The 25,041-nt window shown below is 34.3% G+C and overlaps 1 long non-coding RNA gene across 1 annotated transcript; it reads left to right on the top strand.

The window, feature by feature from the left end:
- Positions 1 to 6,613: 6,613 nt before the first annotated feature.
- On the top strand, positions 6,614 to 20,715 carry LOC149785749 (uncharacterized). The gene is made up of 3 exons (XR_016425449.1): positions 6,614 to 7,015; positions 19,281 to 19,318; positions 20,071 to 20,715. It is a non-coding gene; the product is annotated as an uncharacterized LOC149785749 (long non-coding RNA).
- The last annotated feature ends 4,326 nt before the right edge of the window (positions 20,716 to 25,041 follow it).

The following is a 25,041-nucleotide window of genomic DNA, read 5'->3' as shown; positions in this document are numbered from 1 at the left end:
GTCATTCTTTCTTTCTTTCCCCATACTCCTGTCTTCGGACTGTCTCGTCCTTCTCTCAGAAAGCTGTTCCTTAAAGGACAAATTTACCCCATAATACTGTATACCTATTATTTAAATGTACATGCAATCCACTTAAAGTTAATCAGAGCCTGTGGCTATCCACACACCGAGTAAATTCTGACTTAGTACGGTAGGACATTGACCTAGCTTTCCAGCGGTAAGTCTTAAATTACCACGTGAACGACTACTAAGTATTACCGTATTAATTTATATGTTACTACATGTTCTGTTACTACTGCATGAAATTCAAAAGAAATATAATTCATGTCATTACTTAACTATAAGATTATCCAAGCATTACAAAATCACATATAATTACGTAATTATCGTGACTTCACGATGATCTGTATCGTCCTAACAAGTTATTTCATAAAACCATATGGAATCCTACACATATGAACATTTGGATCGCATGCAATCAATTCTACCAATGAACTAATAACTGTATAATTAAAAAGGTAAATTGCATAACAACTATATCATCAACACTTTCCATGAAATTGAATAAAATAAATTGCATAACATCTCTAGCATCAACACATTCCCATGAATTGAATAAAGGAAACATAATATAGAAACATAGAGCAAACACATTTTCATAGAACAACCAATCAAATAATAGAATATTACGTGAAACTAAAATTGCGTACCTTGTCGCTGTTTTTCTTTCTTTCTTTCAGGACTTGTGCAACCTAGCACTAAACATGCATTTCTTTTTACACGACGACCGCCTGGTCCCTTTCCTTGTTTCACGAGGAAAGCACTAATCTCTCTATGCCTCCCCGGAGTCGAGACAAAGTTCCCTATTCTAGAAAATGTTCAGACTAAAGAATTTCGACTAGGGTCGTCACTTTAAAGTCATATTGCTCTAAAGCGTACGCCGTAATTTATTCTACCCAATCGTAGGCAATGGTCCCTAATCTTCCCCGAAGAAATAACTTCTTTCAGCAGATTGAGAAAGCTCAGAATCTGTGTACGACAGTGCATGACAGTTTCCCTTTGAAAATATGGTATGTGGACATAGGTTCCTACCAAGCGGTTAGGGTTGGTAGCTCAAATATTTACTTTCTAAGAACCGTGTTAAGGTACCCGGTCAATCTCACTGGGTCGGAATTCTATCCCTTTGAAGTTTACACTGACATGAGGGGAGATGAACGACGAAAGGTCGGAGTGACCCTTCACAAAGACTTCCTGGCTAAACTGCGAGAACTTGAATTGCTCAATGCAGTCCACTTTAAAACTTTCTGTAATTCAAAATTCGACACTTCACAACAACCAAAACCTAACACCTTATTGGCAAATCATAACCTGAATGTAGCAAATGCCACTTACCTCTTATTCGTGACCAACCGGTGAACAAAGCAGGCTTGATTTAGGGGATCGAACAAATTTTAATCACAGATGCTCGACGCGAGCTTGATGTTGAGAAAATTTTTTTATCTAAAGGAAATAATCATACAGAGTGACAAAAATACCCTAGATTACCCATATGACCCGTTCTGACATAGGACCCTCTCTATCATAATATATAAGAGAGAAGGTACGGAACTTCAAAAAACTTCGTTCCACCCATTTCCTTCTGCTATTTCTGTTTTTAAAGGCACACGGCCATACTATATGCCTTGCTTTACTCCTGAGATATTTTTCTATTCATCAAGCCATTATTGACTTTTCTGCGTTGTACCAACTGAATTTACGGGTCCCGAAACGTGCGATTTTCGCGAATAAACTATACGACATACATGAGTTGTCGTCATCATAGTAGGGGTGAGACATTATACATACAGTTGTTACCATTCTAGGATTAAATTTTGGGTCTAAACGAATCAATGATAATGATAATCTTGTAATCATCACATGCTGAGAATGCGATTGCATTTGTTTACATTTAGTAATGATCTTATCACAGCGGAAGTGCCAAGCTAAGTGAGATAAGTCGAAATTGGAAAGGATAAATACATGCAAGATTGTCAGTTTGTTGAACCTTGTTAACAACTAACAACACGTTTTAAGAGAGTTGGGTACCCTGAAGCTTTCCTGCTAACATTTTAACATTTTCTGTCCTCCGTAGGAATCAAACTGCAGTTTTCAGGCAAAATCAGTTCATGGTACTTTGATAATCTCTTTACAGTGTATGAGACCATTGCTTACGTTCATTACACGGTACTTGATATTTTCTTTTCAGATATGACATAATTGCTTATGCTCAGTAACGGTTTGATACTGAATTTATCTTTACTTGCAGCTAGAACTTGAAGCTTTGCAGGGTTTGCTTGTATTTTGTTTCGCAGTAAACCGGCCAATCAGAATGTTATACGTTAAAACCGGCCAATCAGAAGATTATACGTTACACTCTTTTTCCAGCATTTAAAGAGCCAACGTCCGGTGAGGAAAAGGACTTAGTGTTGTCCTAAGCATATATGTTTTTGTAAGTTGTATGACATCCATGATCTTATCCAATAGCACCCAAAATTGTCCCAAAAAATAATGCTGAATGGATCTCAAATGACTTCTCAAACTGTTCGAAAATGATGAATAGAAAGTTAACTTGTTTGCACTTACTTTTATCAAGAGGATTATTCTTTGTGAAAATCAGAACTAGACTGTAGTGGTTTCTTAATTTGATCTGTAACATGGTCAACAAAGATTTTTAACCAGCTATTAACAGGTGAACAGGAATTTTATCACACACACACACCCCGTATCTCTTTTAAATTCCAACTTATCATTTTTGTACACTTCATCACGGTTATTCCGCTTAAATATTTTTAACAAATTATATCTCATTCTTGTCCTAATAGCTTTGATGCCAAAACAAACATGAGGTCAAAGGTCAAAGGGAACATTCCTACCAATGTCCAATGCCACATTTACATTTACATTCAATTTATAGAACATTTAACACATTTTCATGAAGTTGTTCGCTATTTTTGTACCATTAACAAAAATGATCTTGTCTTGACCAGCGGATCTTACCTTTACCAGCGGAATATTTAGTAGAAGAATATGATTTAATAGTTGACCATAAGTTCATAGAGTTATTACCCCCAGCACTTATTTCTAAAAGCGGTGTTCGCAAAGACTTATTCTTCAAATTGTTTACCAATTTTCTCGACTTTTTATAGTTTTCCCATTATCTGCACCGAGTCAGGTTTGAAAACATCGTATGCCAAGCATACATAGCTTTCTTTAGTTGTATGTTCATCTAAGTTAATGATTTCCTCCATGGATATGGATGTATAATTGTAATATGTTTGCCAATATCATGCGACATAACGTTTTAAACGTTTTAAAGTTATTATATTCAGACTTTGCAGACAGTGAATCGTTCCTTGCAAACAGGAGAGGGAATGAATAATATTGTTAATAATTAATGTAGTCATTTACATGAACATACTGGAAACTTCTGAAACATTTTTTTTTTTAATGCACAGTTACTTTTAGCTGAGCAAAAACCATATCATGGAAACCACTAATTCTAGCAGACAGATTCAAAGTGTTGTTATATATTGATTTTTTATTTACTTGTACGTATTAGATCAACACATGTGTGTGTGTGTGTGTGTGTGTGTGTGTGTGTGTGTGTGATTAGGATTTTTAAAGTAGCTTTAACAATTTTTCAGTCATATCGCTACGATGTCTGCAGTGTGGCAGTTTATAGTGATGTCTAGCTCTGGGCCATCATGCCGCAGACATGTAGCATGATGTGAATTTATGAATTTATGAATTTTTTTACACATGAGTATCACAATCAAATGGATATCCAAAATCAAATTTTAGTGCAAATAGATTAAATCTACACTTTTAAATTCAAACGTATGAAGGATTTATTATACGTTTCCCTAAAGTAACTTGAACGAATATTTATTTTGACAACACACACAAAAGATATCTCAGTTTAATAAAGCGTTATATTTGATCGATATTTAGCGATATTTAGTGAAATAAACAGGCTTACTCTTTAATATAAAGTCACTATCTTGTGCGGAATTTTAGTATGTCTCCAGTTCAATAGTTCGCTTTCATCGACATTTAATTGCTGATAGAGTACTTACTACAACTATTGCGTGAATGTAAAATGCTATACTTACAACATTCGGCTGACAAAAGGTAATACTTAACAAAAGTTGGAAATGGGAGGATGGACGAATATAAACAATCTTTATAACACATTGCTATAACATGGATGGTTTATTCAGAACTACTGTTTTAAACAAAGTTAACACTTCAGTTATTACGCACTGAACATACTAAGAGAAAAAAGCTACTCGTCTTAAATATCATGGCTGTCACACTGCATGCACTATCTTTAGCTTGTGTGTATTGCTTCATATCTCCCAGTTTAAGTTCTCAAATTGTGAGAAGACATTCTGCGTTTTCTTATAGCTTAAAGAATAAAAAAAAATCAACCCAAGAAGCTTTGTCAAAAATTCTGTGATCGATGCGCGCATCGAGTATGCAGTGATTGACAGTCGCTGAATAGAACCACCTTAGCAAATCTGATGAACCGGTTTTTTTTTTCTCCATGTACCGGTGTTGAGAGACTTTCTAAGAAAGAATCTGCAACCCTTTGTTCAAAATTGGAGCAGACGTCAAGTAATTCATAGAATTGGGAAACATCTAAATTTTATCAAACCCAAATCTGTTAAAAATAGTGTGCATCCAATTAATATTTTTATTTGAATAACGTTTTTAAAAAAAATATGTAAAAGTGCAGCGATCGATGAACTATTTACATCCATCGGTTAATTCTTAAACAATACTTAACTAACATAAATAATCTTAAATATTTAAGCAGAATTCCTCAAAGTTCAATGTTTACATTGACATAAAATGTATACATCTTCGCAGCTAATAAATATCATTAAAGCTTCCCTTGTCCATGTTAATACTGCAAAATCCGAAACGACATATATATTAAAATGGTTCAAATATTCATTGTAATTTAAATAACATCTTTTTAGAAATTAAAATAAGCGTATTTAACGCCTTGTTCACCTTTAATAAAAAGTTCCATTTCTCGAGAAAGCAATACCAAGGTAATTAAAATTTTCAATCACATCAATTTTACTTGTTTCGTCTTGGACCAACTTTTCTAAAGAAAACTTTAGTTTTATCACAGTTGATATTCAAATTTCTTATTACAGGGTCTATTGTACAACTTGATATTTTTCTGGAATTAAAACTATATCATCAGCAAATAATAAGAAATATAACGACAGCTCCTCTGAGTCTGTACATATATATTCCGTATATTGTAATGATATTTCCACATCTTCAATAATATATTGTAATGGTATTTCCACATCTTCGATAAATAACGAAAACAGTATCTGTATTAAACCCTCGCCTTCACCATGCCCCAAAAGGCATCACAACTCTCCTTATACTTTGATTATTACAAAATTTTAAAAGTTTAAAGGACGTTGTAAATGGCTACAACGATCAGATGAGCTATGGGTATAAATGGAAATATAACTTGCATGGTTACAGAGCCCCAAGCCACTGGAATATGAAAAGAATATGGCAATTGTCTTACGAGACCTTAGAAACCATCAACTTAAAACTTGTTATGCCAGAAAAGAGCTACACCCTAGGATATTCTACCGTCATACCATGTTGACTTTGCTCAATGACGATACAGATGGAGAAACGAAAGTCTTGAGAGAGACGACAGATGGAGACACGAAAGTCTTGAGAGAGACGACAGATGGAATGTTCTGTACCTAGAGAGGTCAGATCTCCAGTTCAAGAGTTTTAAAAAAGCAACAACAAACAATGCCGGAACATTCCAACAAACAATATTAGAAGATGAGAGTAAACCTGGAGAAAAAAAAAATATTTAGCGGAAGTTCTGGTAAACTTGATTTTTGTAGTGTTTACTTTTTTGTATGTTTTGATTTGAAGTTACTCAGCAAATACACGATTAAAATTAGCCTTGATAAAAAAATAATGCGTAAGTAGAATTGGTATATATAAGACACGACTGTTCACACTTAATGTTGAATCAGCCTCACAATTAACCATACCTTATTTGAATTAGATGTATAATCGGTAAGCTAAACACTATCGAGCGTATTATCAAATAGACTTCTCAACATACAGTTTTCCAAAGCCATTCAAAACATCTGTAAACCCTGTCTACATCCTGCTATTCATACCCTGAAATTTTTCGGAGACCATCTGTGCTTATGATCAGCAAATTGCAACATATTGTGAGATATATACCCCCAGAAGTCCTTTGATTCTTTCATTTCTATCTCATTGGCCAACTGAAAATAAGTTATAAATAAATACAGGACGTCATTTTCTTTTGACCAGTGAGAGGACAGTATACCATTAAGTGCTTTGTTCTTGCATATTAAGCGGGCGCGATAAGATACATGTCGAGCGGTACCGTTGGAAAATGATATGGCATTCTTTAAAAGTATGATAGTAAGTAAAACTTTTGATATGGATACACAGTCGAAAGCCTGAGCTAAACATCGGTACCAAATTTATTACGCTACGCGAAATGTGGCTTGAAATAACAATGGGTCGCTCGAGAAAGGAGAGAAGTGTCCTCCCTTGTAGTTATTATGTAGTACATGTATGACAGGTCAATTTTAAGCAACGATACGAGCCCCTGTGACGAAGACTGGGTGGAGTATGACTTTTGAAGGCATTTTATTTGTCTTAATGTGTCCTTGGTTGCAACTGAGCTTGAAGGTGTAGACATGTCTAGACGTGCGATCTAGGCCCATAGTGTGGTCGAGAAATTTTCCACATTTGTGTTCGACTCACAAGAATTAAGCAAATTACCGAGTTAGGTTGCGGTTAAAGATAGTTGTGTTTATATTTGGAACACGCTAAAGCAAATTACGTCCAAGAAGTCCTGGGCGAGAAAACGCGTACGTGAAGCCGACGTCACCGAAACAGGTCATTCACCCAATCTGGAATCTCGACGATGATGACGGTAGGTGGGCTTCTAAAAAACAGTAGTCCCTTAATGTATATTGCCTCCATTTTTTTTCAGCAAGTGCTGAGAGGTTAATTAAATGGATTGATCAAATGATATAAATAATATTCCTGTCTTCAAGAGGAGCGTGTGACGCCATTGTTTAAAAAACAAAGGCAAGTTATAGTCCTGGTCAACGCGCGGATGGGACTTAAAGAAATACCAGTAAGCGAGATATCCAAATGCAAAATGTATAATATGAAGGTAAGAATAAATGTACAAAGCAAAATTGGTGAAGTATCGAACTGAAGACCAGTATAACTATATTATGTGATGTCGCTCTCACTGTTAAAGCTAAAAATTGTTGAACCGATGCGCTGAGCTTGCCCGCTGAAATTATTGACAGGTGCTGTATTAATATGTAGCTCAACCATATTCACGCAGACTGGGGGGGGGGGGGCGAGTGGTCTAAAGCCATCACCGTTTCACATCACTGACATCTCACCTATGTCTGCGTGGGTTCGAGTCTCAGGCTCGGCTAACATGGGTACATGAGAAAGCTTGCCAGTAGCTTCTCGTGGGTCGGTGGTTCTTCCCGGGGTTTTCCAGCGTTCTTCCTCCACCAGTTATACTGGCCGCCATGTATAGCATATATTGTGCTGAAAAATGGCGTTAAACCCAACAACAACAACTATTGTATGTAGGATGGTATTGAGTGGGTCATCTGTGCAGTCCTAGGGAAAATGTTTTATTTTCACACACACATACCATTAAAAACACTGGGAGAGGGAAAGGTATTTCAGTTATTAGTGTATTGGAATACAAATATACACATAGACAAACAAACATATACAAACATAAAACAGAGAAGTGTATTTGACAATAGCGATTAATATTCAGCTTCTAGAAAACATATGTGGTCAAGAAACGGACCATTTCAATCGGAAATGTGTCCACCAATTCATCCTAATTCTCCTGTTGCCATCATTACCGCAATCACCGTCGTCCTTGTAGATGCATTGCTTGTAGTGTCGCCTGTTGTCTTGTAGGTTGTTGTTTTTTTTTTGCGAAGCAGGTCTCATTATTTTAGGCTGTAGCAAATATGTTTCTTATAAGGCCCTTGACTCTGACATTAGGACAGCTGCAATAATTGATTGACAATTCATGAAAGAGATGTTCCATTTTTGTAACCCAATGGATCTTTTCAGGTTTAACCATGGTTCTTCAAAAACAATTCCGTTTAATGTTTGTGTTTGTATGTTTTCTATTTTGTTTCGTTAATTTTTTTATTTTTATAAAACATTTATAAGCCCTTTCTTTCTCCCTCTCTGGTCGATGTGTATTTGTGGATGCGTGATTGTATATATGTACAAAATTATGAGATAAAAAAGTCCCCTAAGCTTGCTTGCATGTAGGTGTGGTAATACGTGTTGGATTGTAAAAATAAGTATGTGATAGTCATCTCACCTACCCCTTTGTCGTGTTGATTTGTATGCAGGCGTGGTGTTGGTGAGTAAGAAGTGATGATGGATTGTATAAATAAGGTCTTATGTGTTTACTTCTGTTCCAGTTTTCGTTTATGACCCAATATCCATCACTGGTATGTTTGTATGTGGATGTTTGTACATTTATGTTAGTACTCATGCTCAATTTCTCACCCCATTTGGTATATATGTAGGTGCATGTATGTTTGTATTTGAATGTGTGTATGTGTTGTTTTTTTTTACCCACCATCTCTTCTAGTTTGATATGACGACTGTATGCTGTTCGTATGTGTGGTTGTCTCATTTGTATGTGTGGTTGTCTCGTCTGTACGTGTGGTTGTCTCATTTGTATGTGTGGTTGTCTCATTGTATGTGTGATGCTGGATTCTAAGTTTGTACTTTTGCTCATCCATAAGTTGGTGTGACTTTTCCTAACTCCATTTCCTTCTCTGCTTTTGATTGTAAATGTGTGTTTATCAGTATGATTGAGCCTTGGTCGGTAAGGAATTGTGTTGGCCAGTAAGGATTTGTGTTTGTCAAGTAATAATGCATTGGTTAAGTAATTTTGCGTTGGTCAAGTAATGACGTGTTGGTCTGTAGGATGTATGATGATAAGCAATGGTTGTTTAGTTTTTGTTTTTTTAAATTTGATTTTTCATTTAGTTTCTCTTTTAATTTGCTATTTTTCTTTAAGAATCTTTATTTGAAAATTGGAATTTAAGTTTTTGAAAATCATGTTTTTCTTCGTTTCAAATTTATTTTTTCTTTAGTGTTTAAAGTCAGTTTTATCTGCGTTCTAATCCTTTAAAAATATTTTCTTTTTTGCATGATTAAAACTTCAATTTAATTTTTTATTTTTTTAAGTTTAAAATGTATATTTTTTTCTTACAATAATTTGGTTTAAAATTTATTTGTTACTGTTGAAATTGCTTAAAAATTTTAAAATTGTCTTTTTAAGATGTTTTTGTAAATGTATAAGTTGATATTGGGGGGTAATTTTTTATTTATTTTGTTGGAAAACTTTGTTTTTAATGGTTTTACATTTTTTTCAAGTGTTTTGTGGGTGTAAATTTTCTTTTATTTTAGTTTTAAAACTTTTTTGTGAAATTTATTTTTTATTTTTTATTTGTTCACTATAATTTTCCTAATTTGTTTTCAATATAGTTGTTTTTTTCATTTGTTTTAATTTTTATTTTAATTTTGCTATCAGTTTGTTTTATTAAAATGTTTTATTCCATCTATGTTTAATTTAATTTTTTTTAATTTTGTTTCTTTAAAATATCTTATGTATTCTGTAGTGGTTTGTTTTATAGATAAAATTGCTTTTATGGTTTTTATTTTTTTGCATCAGCAGCCATACTTGATGGTGGATTGTTATCAGTTGTAAAACTGAATACTTGTAAAAGATGCTTTTTGTTAAATTTGGTCAGATCTGTTGAGTAGAATTTTTAATTAAAAATTTGTTTAATAGTTATTATATTTGTAAAATTTGTTGGCTAAAATGCTTCCTGTCCAAGTCAGGCAATTTCTGTTGAGTGATTTTCTTAGAAGTTCTTTAAAATCAAATGTTTTTAGCAACAGTGGCCACATCTCACGGCAGATAAACACGATCTGATATAATTTTGAAGGTCTTCATGTGAGGGTGATTTCAGGTAATAGTGGATAAATTCTAATGAGTAGTTTTTGAGAAGTCATTTCTATGTTTGAAAATGGTAGCCATATCTAATTTAAAACACATCATGTCATTATTCTTCGTGTAAAATTTGGTAAGAAATTATGAATAGTGTAAGTCTCTTGAAAGTTTTTATTTTTTAGTAATGGTGGCTATACATCATGGCCGATCAGCATAACATGTATACAATTGAAACCTGTTTAAGCAAATGTTTTTTTTGGGTCAAATGTATTCAAAATTATGTTGAATTTTTCTTAGAGTCTTTTAAATTTGTTTATATTTTAGTAAGTTGCCATATTTCTTTGCAGATCCTCATCTTTGGTATTAATTTGAAAGGGTAAATAAATAACAGTCAAGTTCACCATAGCAGTAATTTCATTGTTTTTCCTTTATAGTAATGGCTGCCATATTTGATGGTGAATCAGCACCATTTGTGAACTGAAAGTCCTTAATACAAGGGTGCTTCTGTCAAATTTGGTTACATTCTGTTCAGCAGTTTCTTTGAAGAAGTTATTTCAAGGTTTACCTAAAAGTCAGTAATGGCAATCATAAGTGGATTTGGTCAAAACTGAAAGCCCTTTAAGTCTGGAAGCTTCTATTAAGTTTCATTAAATTGTACTGATCATTTTTTATATATATACAAAATAAGTTGTTCAAAGATTGTCATACCTTGGTAGTGGTGGATTGGCATTTTTTTGTATATATCTGAGAGGCCTGCTTAGAACATTGTCTGCTAAGTTTGGCTGAAATCAGTCGAGTAGTTTCTGAGAGAAGCTGAAAATAACAATTGTCAATGGACTGATGATGTACGTTGGATGCAGGATCATTCTGTAAGCTCACTTAGTCTTATGGTCTGCTCAGCTAGCATCTGTAACAGAAAATTTAACCAAGATTTTCAGATGACTTTGACCTTGCCATAAGGTCAAATGAAGAGGTTGTCTTGGCATCAACAGGCATTCATGATAGAAGAAAACAACATCTAACTTTTGGGATTTTCAATAACTTAAAACATAGCTCCAAAGTTGCTCTGGTGGCCTAAGTGATTAGCGTGTTTGCCTCAGAGTTCATGGGTTTGAACTTGGGCCAAGTCATACCAAAGACCTTCAAAAAGTGGCACTAGCAGCTGCCTCACTTGGCGCTCAGCATTAAGAGAGGTTAGTGTTAGGACTGGTCTACCTGCTTTTGGGGTAATGTAACTGGGTGGGACATGATGCTACATGTCTGCGGCATGATATCCCAGTGATAGACATCACTATAAATTGCCACACTACAGACATCATAGCCATATGACTAAAAGTTAAAAATCTAAATCAAACACACATACAAACAGACACTTACACACACATAGCACCATAACGATCGTAAACAAGCTGAATCACATTGTTGGTAGATAGAACCACATGGTGCGAGCTTAATGTCGAAAGAAAGCACTAAAATGAAGAAGAAGAAAAATAAAAATAAAAATACCACATAACAAAATTGCCTCAGCCTATTTTACATTATGATAGACAGGGTCCTATGTAAGAATCGGTCATGTGAGTAATCTAAGGCAATTTTGTCACTCTGTATGATTTTTTTCTCTCCTTCAGATTACTGCTTTTTCCCCTCTTTGATATCAAGCTCGTGTTGAGCACCTAAAAGGGGTGTTTAAACATGCATGGTACTCTGGGAAGGCAATTTTTAAAAATATATGCCAAAGTATTTAAATCCCTCAGAGATTATATGTAAAATGATATAAAATTCTAAATTGTATCCATGGATGACAATTTCAATTTGAAAGTAGCTTCCTTGGGACCCGAGTACATTCTACTGGAACAGCTCTAATTGAATATGATACTTAGTACGGTTCTTCATATACATTGCACAATAACATGAATACCAATATATGACCAGCAATAAAAATATGTGGAAAACATTATTATAGGAATAATAAACAGCAAGAATATATATATATATATATATATATATATATATATATATATATATATATATATATATATATATATATATATATATATATATATATATATATATATATTGTTGTTGTTGTTATAGGGTTTAACGCCATTTTTCAGCACAAGATAGGCTATACATGGCGGCCAGTATTAATGGTGGAGGAAGAACCCGGGAAAACCCCGGAAAGAACCACCGACCCACGAGAAGCTACCGGCAAGCTTTCTCACATATCCACATTGGCCGAGCCCGAGACTCGAACCTACGCAGACAGAGATGAGATGGCAGTGATCCGTGATGGAGAGCGCTTTAGACCACTCGGCCACTCGGGGCTATATATATATATATATATATATATATATATATATATACACACACACACACACACACACACACACACACACACACTCACTTACTAGTATGTACGATTTCTATCTTACTCGGGTCATGATATATTACATCATTTGTTATCCAATGGAAATGAAACTACATTTCATCCAATGAACTTATAATGCCACAAATGAGTTGACAGAGATTAACACAGAAAACAAATGGTATTAATTAATTGATTATCAATATTAAAATTGAATAATTTTGATTATATGGCAAATTTTGTTTTTAACCATTTATCAAATCTTAAGTGACTTTATATCCATTAGAATATCTGAAATGGTTTGGGAATGCAAATTATTGGGATGACATTCCACCATCTTGGAAAATAGCATAACAATCTAAATAGTTCTTGATAATATCGTAATTTACTTATTTAAAAAGATACAAATAATTTTTAAATGGCATTATGTCACTTAAGAGATCAAAATTTCTCTTTACGTCATGACTTCAACTTGTATTCTGCATTCTGCAGTTGTATTTCCCCACCCACATAGCTTTCCAATGGGTAATTGTTTATACACCTAGGCTATGTGTACAAAATAATCTTCATTTGTTTACAAAATGTTTCTCCATGAGAATAAAAAGATTTCTCAACATTTTAGAAAATCGTATGCTAAGATTTCATTTTTATGGGATAATAATATATTTTCAACAGAAAGTGTGCAGAGTTGATTATTTATTATTTTATACATGACATCATTTTGGATAAGATTATATTATTCCAAGATACACACTGAAGGAGTGTGCAAAGTGAGTTTGACTAAATGCCTGCTTGATATCATGTCATAATAATTACATACATGTTAACCCCTAGTGTTATAAGCATAATTATTATAAATATAAATGGCAAAAATGGTTTAATCTGATCATAAAAAATGTAATCTAAACAGTACATGCCATAATTATAGAAAACTGTGAAAAACGTGCTACTAACCTGGATCTGCAGCTGGATGAAATTCTTGTTACAAAATAGTGAAATCTCTGTGGATTAGTACCAGAATAGAAACACAAGACTTACTGACAAATTATATATAAACAACCTTCACTTTAACTGGTCTACATGTTTAACTTCTGCCAAATGATCGTAATGTTCACAAATTCTGAAATGAGTATGACCACTGCTCAATCCAAATGCTGTATTACATCACTCTCATATTCTTCTTATTAAATTTCGTAAAACGCTACTGATTTGTCATTTTTCTGATCCGACATGTTTTGAAGTTTAAAAAGATCCCTCTCTTCTAAAATTTTTCAGTCATATAAAATCCATCACTCAACTGATAAAGTGTTTGCTTAACATTCGATGCTATTTGTTTTTAAGTGTAGACTTGTACATAATAACAAAATTTATCAAAATATAATAAATTTGTAAGATAAGTTTTAAATTTGATGAACCCATCTCTTTTCTTGGAAATGTGTTATCTATGGATGCTATACATAGAAAATAAGGATAGGGAATGTAAGTATATGATTGACTAATGTACTCTTATGCTATCCTTATTGGTAATGTGTTATACATGGATGTTATACATAGAAAATATGGATAGGGCATGTAAGTTTATGATAGACTAATGTACTCTTATGTTATCCTTATTGGTAATGTGTTATATATACATGGATGTTATACATAGAAAATAAGGATAGGGAATGTAAGTATATGACTGACTAAAGTACTCTTATGTTATCCTTATTGGAAATGTGTTATACATGGATGTTATACATAGAAAATAAGGATAGGGAATGTAAGTATATGATTGACTAATGTACTCTTATGCTATCCTTATTGGTAATGTGTTATACATGGATGTTATACATAGAAAATAAGGATAGGGCATGTAAGTTTATGATAGACTAATGTACTCTTATGTTATCCTTATTGGTAATGTGTTATATATACATGGATGTTATAAATAGAAAATAAGGATAGGGAATTTAAGTATATGATTGACTAAAGTACTCTGATGTTATTCTTATTGGAAATGTGTTATACATGGATGTTATACATAGAAAATAAGGATAGGGCATGTAAGTTTATGATTGACTAATGTACTCTTATGTTATCCTTATTGGTAATGTGTTATACATGGATGTTATACATAGAAAATATTAATAGGGCACGTAAGTTTATGATAGACTAATGTACTCTTATGTTATCCTTATTGGTAATGTGTTATACATGGATGTTATAAATAGAAAATAAGGATAGGGAATGTAAGTACATGATAGACTAATGTATTCTTATGCTATCCTTATTGGAAATGTGTTATACATGGATGTTATAAATAGAAAATAAGGATAGGGCATGTAAGTATATGTCTGAATAATGTACTCTTATGCTATCCTTATTGGAAATGTGTTATACATGGATGTTATAAATAGAAAATAAGGATAGGGCATGAAAGTATATGATGGACTAATGTACTCTTATGTAAGTATATGATTGACTAATGTACTCTTATGTAAGTATATGATGGACTAATGTACTCTTATGTAAGTATATGATGGACTAATGTACTCTTATGTAAGTATATGATTGACTAATGTATTCTTATGTAAATATATGATTGACTAATGTACTGTTATGCTATCCTTATGCAGCAGTTTCTCTTTTAGAGTATTTTCAAACTTATACAATGTGTGGGATAAAAGAGATGATGACATTGACAAATACAACTTTTTATTTGCTTGAAATTTATTTATACCAAAAAAGCAAAAGTCACATAAAGTCGAGTAAAATGTAATTAGGAGAAAAAAGCTTAATTATTATGCAAAAGCATAATGGTTGGCATGTACATTGATAGCATAATAAAACTTCTTTGATGCAAAACAGTGGTCCCTTAATCAAATGAACTCTATTATCACTAAGTTCTGAAATGATAGTCACTCCTCCATTGATTCCATTCATTGATGGGACTCTTCACTGCAATGAACAATTTGTTGCATGTGACAATATGTATTTATAAAAAATACTTTAGCTATATGTTAAAATGCTTGCTAACATAAACTGACAAGATTATGAAATACACTGTAAAATTTCCAAAACGAGAAAACCACCAAAGAAGGTACGGTCTGACTGAAAAATTTTTATTATAATTTTAATATGCTGTTTTGTGCATCAGTTAAGACCGATTCAATACATGAATATAAATAAATACGAACACACAAACACGAAAATAAATAAAGTATTAAAGTGATTTCAACAAAAAGTTGGCTCAATTTCACAACACAGCTTTTGTTATGACCACCAACGACATCGTCCTAATTAAACAGAATGTAATCAATGATTACACTGTTTGCCTCTACCAAGCACAAACTGTGTCAAGAGTTAATTTTGCTTTAAAATAATCTCAATCAATGTATAACATTTACACAAATTTACAGCATTTGCTTTCAATTATGTATTCTAAATTCAATAATAACATTTACTGATATCAAGTCAAAAGAAATTTTGCTTGCATCCTCCTAATTAAACAGAAAGTAATCAATGATTACACTGCTTGCCTCTACAAAACAGCCACTGTAATTAGCACATAGATTAACACACAGACTAATTAAATTAAGACCAAAGTGATCCTTAAAAAAACAAAACAATCCAACTGAACGTATTTTCCATAATATCAAAGCAGAGCTACGATAATGAGCTGATATAATAACCATGTATTGATTGTTCTTTTTCAACTCACAGTGCATAAAATCTGCTTCTGAAACCATAATGAATGTCCACCCCAAGAAGTCAGATTTTCCTGCAAGGAAGCCATCAGTTTTGATTAACCCTAGAGTGCCAGTCATTTAACCAATATGACAAGCATGGTTCATGCTTCAGTGATTACCTTGATTAGCCACTACCACAACAACTCACACATCAGTAATTACCTTGATTATCCACTACAACTCACACATCAGTAATTACCTTGATTAGCCAGTACTACCACAACTCACACATCAGTAATTACCTTGATTATCCACTACAACTCACACATCAGTAATTACCTTGATTAGCCACTACCACTACAACTCACACTTCAGTAATTACCTTGATTTGCCACTACCACTACAACTCACACATCAGGGATTACCTTGATTATCCACTACAACTCATACATCAGTAATTACCTTGATTAGCCACTACCACTACAATTCACACTTCAGTGATTACCTTGATTAGCCACTACCACTACAACTCACACTTCAGTGATTACCTTGATTAGCCACTACCACTACAACTCACACATATGTGATTACCTTGATTAGCCACTACCACTACAACTCACACTTCAGTAATTACCTTGATTTGCCACTACCACTACAACTCACACATCAGGGATTACCTTGATTAGCCACTGTAACTGAGACCACACAAGAAATCCATTTATTCCACTCTTGTAATGCTTACATGATCACATGTACAACACTCAATTAATCTGTTGTAAGGGTACAGTTTTAACAAATGTATTCAATTATCAAGTTTCATGATTCTAACATAAACATCACTCAAGAAATTAATTTGAAATTTTATCAAAGTTGCTGATGACATATGGGTCAGTGAGACCTCTTTTTGCAAATAAAGTGTAGTACTTATTAAGATGCATTGCTTTACCAAATATCATCATTTTAGAAAGATGAAATACAGGTCATGGTGAGCTTTCTTTGTAAGGAAATGGCATTAACAGAGGTGCATATCATCATGCGTTTCATGATTCTAGCCTGAACTCTGCCTGAGAAATGATCAAGCATAAAATTTAACCAAAGTCAGTGAACTGCAATGCAGGTGATGTGCTCATCAAGATGCATTCCCTACCTTTTTTCAAGATTTTAGATAAGATGGCATGATATGACTAGGCTGGGGTTCAAACAAGTGATCTCCCACATCTGAGATGAATGTTCTAACCACTTGGGCCACTGGAGCAGTAGGTAGTATGCACATAGGGTGCAAAAACCTGGTCAAGTGCTCAATGAAAAAACTTAACCCAAGTCAGTAAAATGTAGGTCACTGTGACCTTTAATTGTATGTGTGCAGTACTAATGGGTGTGGTACTAATAGGAATGCATACAATCATCTAGTCTGATGAGTCAAGCATGAACAGTGCTTCAAAAAGAAAGTTAAAACAAACATTAACCAATGTTAGTGGTGAATAAAATATGAGTCACAGTGATATGCATCTGTGACAATGGCACAGAACTCATCAAGTTGCATCCCCATGCCACATTTAATAATTCCATGGCATAACAGTATTCATACAAGGTGCAAAAAGACCCATCTGGTCATGAATTTAGAATGTACAAATAATGTCAATGCAAATCCTCAGGGAGCAGGTGCTATCAAAAACACTCCAAACTGTTGCCAAGGACCTAGGAAGATATAATGGTTGAGATGCAGTAAGGCTGTATGTATGTATATGCTTTTTAGCTGTGTTGACACTGGTGGGAATGTCAGGTTAGCACAATGGTGAGAATGTCAGGTTAGCACAATGGTGGGAATGTCAGGTTAGCACAATGGCTCTTCTCTAGAAACAAACTAATACTCAGCTTTGATGTCTTCAAAAATACTCAAGCAAATTTGCAACTTATACTCATCCACAATTTTATGGCATATCTACATACAAATAAAAGTAAATAAAGACTTTAAATCAGATAATTCAGATTCATAAATACTTTATCACATAAAATCAGCCATATATTGCTTCTCTAAACTGCACCTACTTGCATGATATTATCTGTGTTTATCTAGCTTGACTCCTCCCTAGCTGAGGACACCTTAACTTTAAGTACAGATTTTTCACCTATTTTTCTGAACACTCGACATTAGAACTGAAGTAAATGACATTAATACAAAAACAGCATAATAGATAATAATCAATAATCAATAAATTAGGTACACAAGCAATAATTTCTTTGACCATTTCATAGCATTTCTATAGTTGGGAGCAAGACATTTTGACCCTAAGAATATTCCCAAGACATTCTACATAAAGACATTTCAACCCCAGGTATAGAACAATTCAACCCTAACTCATGCATTTTTAAAACAATAATTAGCACATTGCTAATGGTAATTCCATCTAATCGTACGTTCTTTTGCTGATGTCTGCAATTAAAGACAATACCAACACACCGCTAATTTGCTGAAAAAAGGTGTCAACAGTTAATTATAACTGCAGTCACTTTTATTAAGTTAATGAATGCAAGCTATATTGAATGAAAAGAAGTAAAATGTAACACACTGTAGATATTTCTTAAAGAGCTGAAATGTTTTAAAACAATAATTAGCACATTACTAATGGTCAATCTCACTAATCACGTAGTCATTCTTTGGTGTCTGCAATTGAAGAAGATGCCAAAAGCAACGAGGTCTTTCATCCTAGGTTATTACTTTTGATAATCGTAATCACAACAAATTGATAAGTTGCCAAAAAAAGATGTCAATAGTTAATTATAAATAAAGTCAGTTTCATTAAGTTAATCAATGCGCACTAATATGAATGAAAAGAAAAAGTTATGCAAATCAAAAGTACCACACATTGTAAATTTGTATACAAGAACTAAACATTTTCATTCCATACAGTTTATTATCCTAAGTTTAAATAGAGGTGTTTGGTATACTTGTGTGCAACTTGGGAGTGATTTTTATTAAATAACGTTAATTATGTGACATTTTGATCAGATATATTTTGGTATATTACTAACTGAATTGTGTTAATTGCAACAATGGTATTTCAGCCTTGTGTAGTGTAAAATACCATAGGTATGTCAGGCCTCACCAACATGCTTTGTCTTGTAACAGATGCGGGAAATGGCGGCAGCATCACATCCGCATTACAGGTACATGTATTGATTCACTAATTATGCCTGTCAATCTTCCTTTCTTATCTATTTATTTATTTATTTCTGAGTTGAACATATTGAGTAGAATGGATGTGGCTTGTGTATTTATACAGTCAATTTCGGACCACTGGACTAATCTGATCAGAAAAATGTCAGTTTATCTATCAGTAAGTATGAACACAACCGACCAAATAAGAATAAAAAGGCTATTACATTTAAAAAGATATTTAAAATATAAAAATTATAAATACTGTAGTACAAATATAATTTCTTAGTTTTTATTTTTTTGTTATTTTTTAATCTCTATTTTTATATTTTTTCTATATCCATATATTTTCTTAATTAATGTACTTATTATATTTCTTTCTTTCTTGTATCCTTACGTAGTTAATATTTGACTACCAGACTAATAATTCCATGAAATAACATCATTTAAACTAATCAGTAGATGTTAACCGATTATATTTCTGTCAAAAACGAGAGAAAAAAACCCAATACTTAAAATGTAGATTATTATTATTATTATTGTTGTTGTTAATATTGTTCTGACTGATTGAACACTTTTTCTTTATCAATGTCTTTTTTAATTGTTTTACTTACTTTCCATTTCCATTTATTTATTTATATATTGATTTATTTATAGAGTTTTATTGTATTACAAGAACAAAACACACAAAAACACAAGCATTTTCTCACGATAAATACGAACATCCAAAAACAATTCTTACGATATATTATTTACTGCACAGGTATCAATATAGCCACATACAGAGACTCTGTGAACAGTGGAGAAGGCATGTCTTTTGTACGTTGTAGCTGTGTTGTATGGATTCCTGTATTGGAGGTAGAAGAAACTGGTCTGGCTGAACAGGTAAGACAAAGTTTAAGGAACGACTACAGTGCACAGGATTAAAAGGGTACAACTGTATGATAAATTATTTAAAGATACCTAAAACATGTAGTCTATACATTCTTCAATTCCAATAAAATATCTTTTTAAATTTTACCATCGACATTTTGCTATTGTTTTCAGATTAAGCACCATACTTCTGCTTCTTCTTCAGCTACATATGGAGGTTTCACAATCTCAGCCTCACTTATGGATTCAACCAGACACACACACCCAGCAGAAAATCTACCATCTGTGGCATTCAACCTAAACATTCGTGATGGAGGTTCTCTTGCTTTATCAGCCTATGATGCTACATCCACCTTTGAATCGCCATATAGAGATGAGGTTGACAGCACTGCAGTGGATTTTAACATTATGTCATCAATGCAGATACAAATGTTATGTATCTCGTCAACAGTGCATTTAATCGTGATGGATCATCAGCAGCCTGTGACACCACAGCTGCCTCTGTCACAGATGACTCCTCCATTGTGCATGATGCCTTCGATGTTACACGAGATGGCCCTGCAGACACCACTGTAGTCAAAGACAGTTATCAATAATTGAAGGTGTGACATGTGAACGGACAATATCTATCAGTGTATTTAAATAATGAAATACATTCATACAAGTTATAGTGTCAGACAAATTATGAAATAATTGGAAAAAATTTACTTTGATATGTACAATTTTACTCAGCATTCCAGGATGATTTTTGCGTGCAAAGTTATATACCCAGACATGAATTTTCTCCATTTTAAAGCATAATTCTACTTTTCTCCCAACTTGAATGAGATTTTTCTTGATATAGTCCGTTTTTTTCATATCATCTCTGACCCGTTTTTTTAAAAAATTGTCTGTCTGCTCCCATTCCGCAATGACCCTTGTAGATTATTTGTTCCATAACACAGTTAGCACACGACTCTCATAAAGAGCATTCTGATTGGTCAAAAGTTTAAATTCATCCAATGAATCTTTGTGTAATGGAAACTGATGGCAATGGAAAGAAGAAGCATGCCTGCAAAACATGGCTTCCCAAGTTGTTGAGAGAGTCGGAGACACAAAAAGTTTAGACAAAGGTTTAGAAAAATGTATGGAAATGGGAATGGCTGGAGTGAAAAGTTGAATGAAATTTAGTTGGTCAGTTTATAAGAAAATTGAATGCTAGAGGACTGGAATTTTGTGACCTCTGCAATAAAGATCTGAATTACAGCAATTGCGGTTGGAAGAGTTTGGAACAGCACCTACAAAAGAAGCTGCATACGGAAAAATTGATGCTCAGAAGGCATCTGGAATAATCGCAATTAATTACTATAAGAAGCAAGATTTCTTGCATGAGAGAATAGATGTAGCCTTCTGTCAGAATATGCACACTGCATGTCGCCAATAAAAGCACCAGTTTGAAAGGATAAAGGCTCTTATTGAGAAGGAAAAGAAATGACTGCACATTGAGGCAAAATAGTCAGTGGTGACAAAAAGGAAGGCTAAAGAAATCTTTACCAAAGCCACAAAAAAAGCTCAACTGGCATATCAACAGGTTGTGTCCATTGGAGAAAAAGACAAGTGAATGTATGGGATTATTTTGTATATAGTTGATGTACTTGGGTGTTTATTTTACAGATTTGTTACGAAAAGAGAGAAGTATAATATGTTTGCTGCAAAAGTTGAGAAATTATTGTGACTTAATTACGATGTGAAAACTGACATGCACATGAAATAACTTTAGCATCAATATTACTGGAGAACAAATTCATTTGACTATAAATACTGTGAAATTATTGAACTCAAGTTGAACATTTTTGGTAAGTTTATTAGTTTTTCAAATGATTATTTTGGTTTATTTTATGATTATAAGTTGCACCAGGAGCAGTTTTTTATTAGTGTAAAATGTGTTTTTGGCCGGTTGCCTTCAGTTTCCTGGACCCCCGGATTGGTAGCACTGGCCCTTGAGACCTCGTTGGGGGAGGACCCCTAAAACCCACTTAAAATTTTTCAGCATTTTTTTTATAGAAGACCAAAATCATATCTGATAACCCACATTATGATGTTTTAATGTTGAAAGTATGCCTGCATGCATGTACACCTGTTTATAGGTCTCTTGGTGAACCAGCTCTTACAGACACCATCAATGAAGAAGCAACGGTCAGATTCGAGGTCATAGAAGAAGAAAGCACTCAAAGAATGAAGAAGCTGGTGTCTTCAGATGGTGTATCCTACTGTGAAAAAGGTAATTAAATGTCAAATTAGAAATAGTCTTCTATTTAAGGAATAATAAGTGTATCTTAGCTTTCTTTATTTTGATGTGTGATGTACATGCTCCTGCTGGGAGGATTGTTGAGGATAAGATGGCACAGGTGTTCAATCAGAACGATTTCTATCTGCCACGGCCTGCATCATTGATCAGGACAGTGAACCGTTCATAGCAGAATGTGCACCCTCCAAAACCAGATTCCTTGGATTTTGAGGTAAATGCTTGATGACAAGTTTAAACCATATTGATATTGCTTCCATTGTCAATTGACTGAAAAAGCTTGACTCATATCTATATATAACATAAGTAGTACAATGTAGAACAAAAATATGAGATACACAATTAACCAAAATAATTATAAAATGAAATGAGGTTCAGCTCAGTGCAAATACTGGTCTACCATAATATACTAAAAACCCTTCTTTTTTCTGGAAATGTTAATGACTTTTTCAGATAAATACTGAATATCTACATAATGAGTTCTTGGTGACGTCCAAGTTGGTGAAGAGCGCCACTTCATTTTTGCCACAAAGGATCAGTGGATGCTTTTACAACAGGCCCACAGATGGTACATGGATGGCTCTTTCTAGGTCATGAACAAGCCATTCGCCCAACTATTCTTGATCCACGCCTTCTTGAAGCTGGGGGAAATCATGAAGCACGTGCCACTGATGTTTGTCTTGATGTCCAAACAACGCAAACAGGACTATGTGGCAGTAAATATACAGAAGATAAATGTAGTAACACCTTAAAACCTAAATACAAAAACAAACAAAACATTTTTGTCAACTGGTATTTTAAATGTGCAGTTTATTATCATTCTATTATTTTATACGACTTTTTAGTATTAGTTTGTTTGCATAAACGGATAATCTATGATCCCAATTTTTCAGTCGAAAGAATAAACTTAATTTGACAATCAAGGAAAAGTTTAATTTTGATACACTGATTTTTTTAATCTGCAGTTTCTGGAGAAGATTGTTGAGTTACTGGACTAGGCACCAGTCATCGATGGCTTTGTGATGGATTTCAAAGCTGGTAACGAATTTAAGCAATTATTCCCCATAATGCACAAGAGCAACAATAGAAGTTAACAACAATTATAAACAGTAATTTTAATATCACAATGATAATGCATATACATGGTTCTAGAGGCATGAATAATACCTGATATTTTTAGATTTCTGATATATTCTCAGGAATGCGGCTGGCGATTCTCACAGTCGTCCCTGGCATGAATATTAAGGGATGCAATTTCCACTTGGCTCAGGCTGTTTTGCTGAAGGTGGTGGAGGTGGGCCTCAAGGGGACATACAAGAGGCAGGATGGGCCACATTTCTTGATTCACAAGTTGTTGGTGTGTCCATTGCTGCCCAGGGAACACATCTGCCGGGCATTCCTAATTTTTCAAGATATGGCAGAGGGGAACACACAAACCATGAGGGAGCTGTTCCAGTACATCAACAACCAGTGGTTGGATGATTCACTATGGTCTTAGCAGGAGTGGCCTGTCTACTGACTATTGAAATGAATAATGATGTGGAGGGTAAGTCTGGCGCTCAAAATGCAACCAAACAAAACTCCAAACATTTGATTAAATACTTGTTTATATAAGCTAATCTTCAAGGCAGACCGACATAAGCTGCAACTATATGTCCTGCTGCCACTGCTGCTGAAAGAGGTCAAGCTTACAACACTGCAGATACAGCTGGTGTTGGAGGCCAACCTCTTAACCACAGTGCAAGAAGCCAAGCTCATGACACTGCAGATACAGCTGGTGTTGGAGGCCGCCCTCTTACACCACAGTGCAAGAGTTCAAGCTCATGACACTGCAGATACAGCTGGTGTTGGAGGCCCCCCTCTTACACTACAGTGCAAGAGTTCAAGCTCACAACACTGCAGATACAGCTGGTGTTGGAGGCTGCCCTCTTACACCACAGTGCAAGAGATCAAGCTCATGACACTGCAGATACAGCTCGTGCTGGAGGCCTCCCTCTTACACCACAGTGCAAGAAGCCAAGCTCATGACACTGCAGATACAGCTGGTGCTGGAGGCCTCCCTCTTACACCACAGTGCAAGAGTTCAAGCTCACAACACTGCAGATACAGCTGGTGCTGGAGGCCTCCCTCTTACACCACAGTGCAAGAGTTCAAGCTCATGACACTGCAGATACAGCTGGTGTTGGAGGCCACCCTCTTACACCACAGATGGGAGATGTGCCAGCACATGGACTAAAAAACATTTATCTGTGGGACTCATATAATGAGCATGAGATCGTCGCAGAGGACTTTTCTGAAGGCTGTCAGAAGTGTTTATCACCTGGGAATTTAAGTGTGTGTTATGAAGAGGACTTTTCTGAAGGCTGTCAGAAGTGTTTATCACCTGGGAATTTAAGTGTGTGTTATGAAGAGGACTTTTCTGAAGGCTGTCAGAAGTGTTTATCACCTGGGAATTTAAGTGTGTGTTATGAAGAGGACTTTTCTGAAGGCTGTCAGAAGTGTTTATCACCTGGGAATTTAAGTGTGTGTTATGAAGAGATATTTGCCATACCTTGTTATAAAGAGAATTTTGCACAA

The sequence above is a fragment of the Sinohyriopsis cumingii genome, chromosome 13, assembly GCF_028554795.1.
Source record: "Sinohyriopsis cumingii isolate HCF-2022 chromosome 13, ASM2855479v2, whole genome shotgun sequence".
NCBI lineage: Eukaryota > Metazoa > Mollusca > Bivalvia > Unionida > Unionidae > Sinohyriopsis > Sinohyriopsis cumingii.
This window is presented reverse-complemented; position numbering and strand designations above follow the sequence as displayed.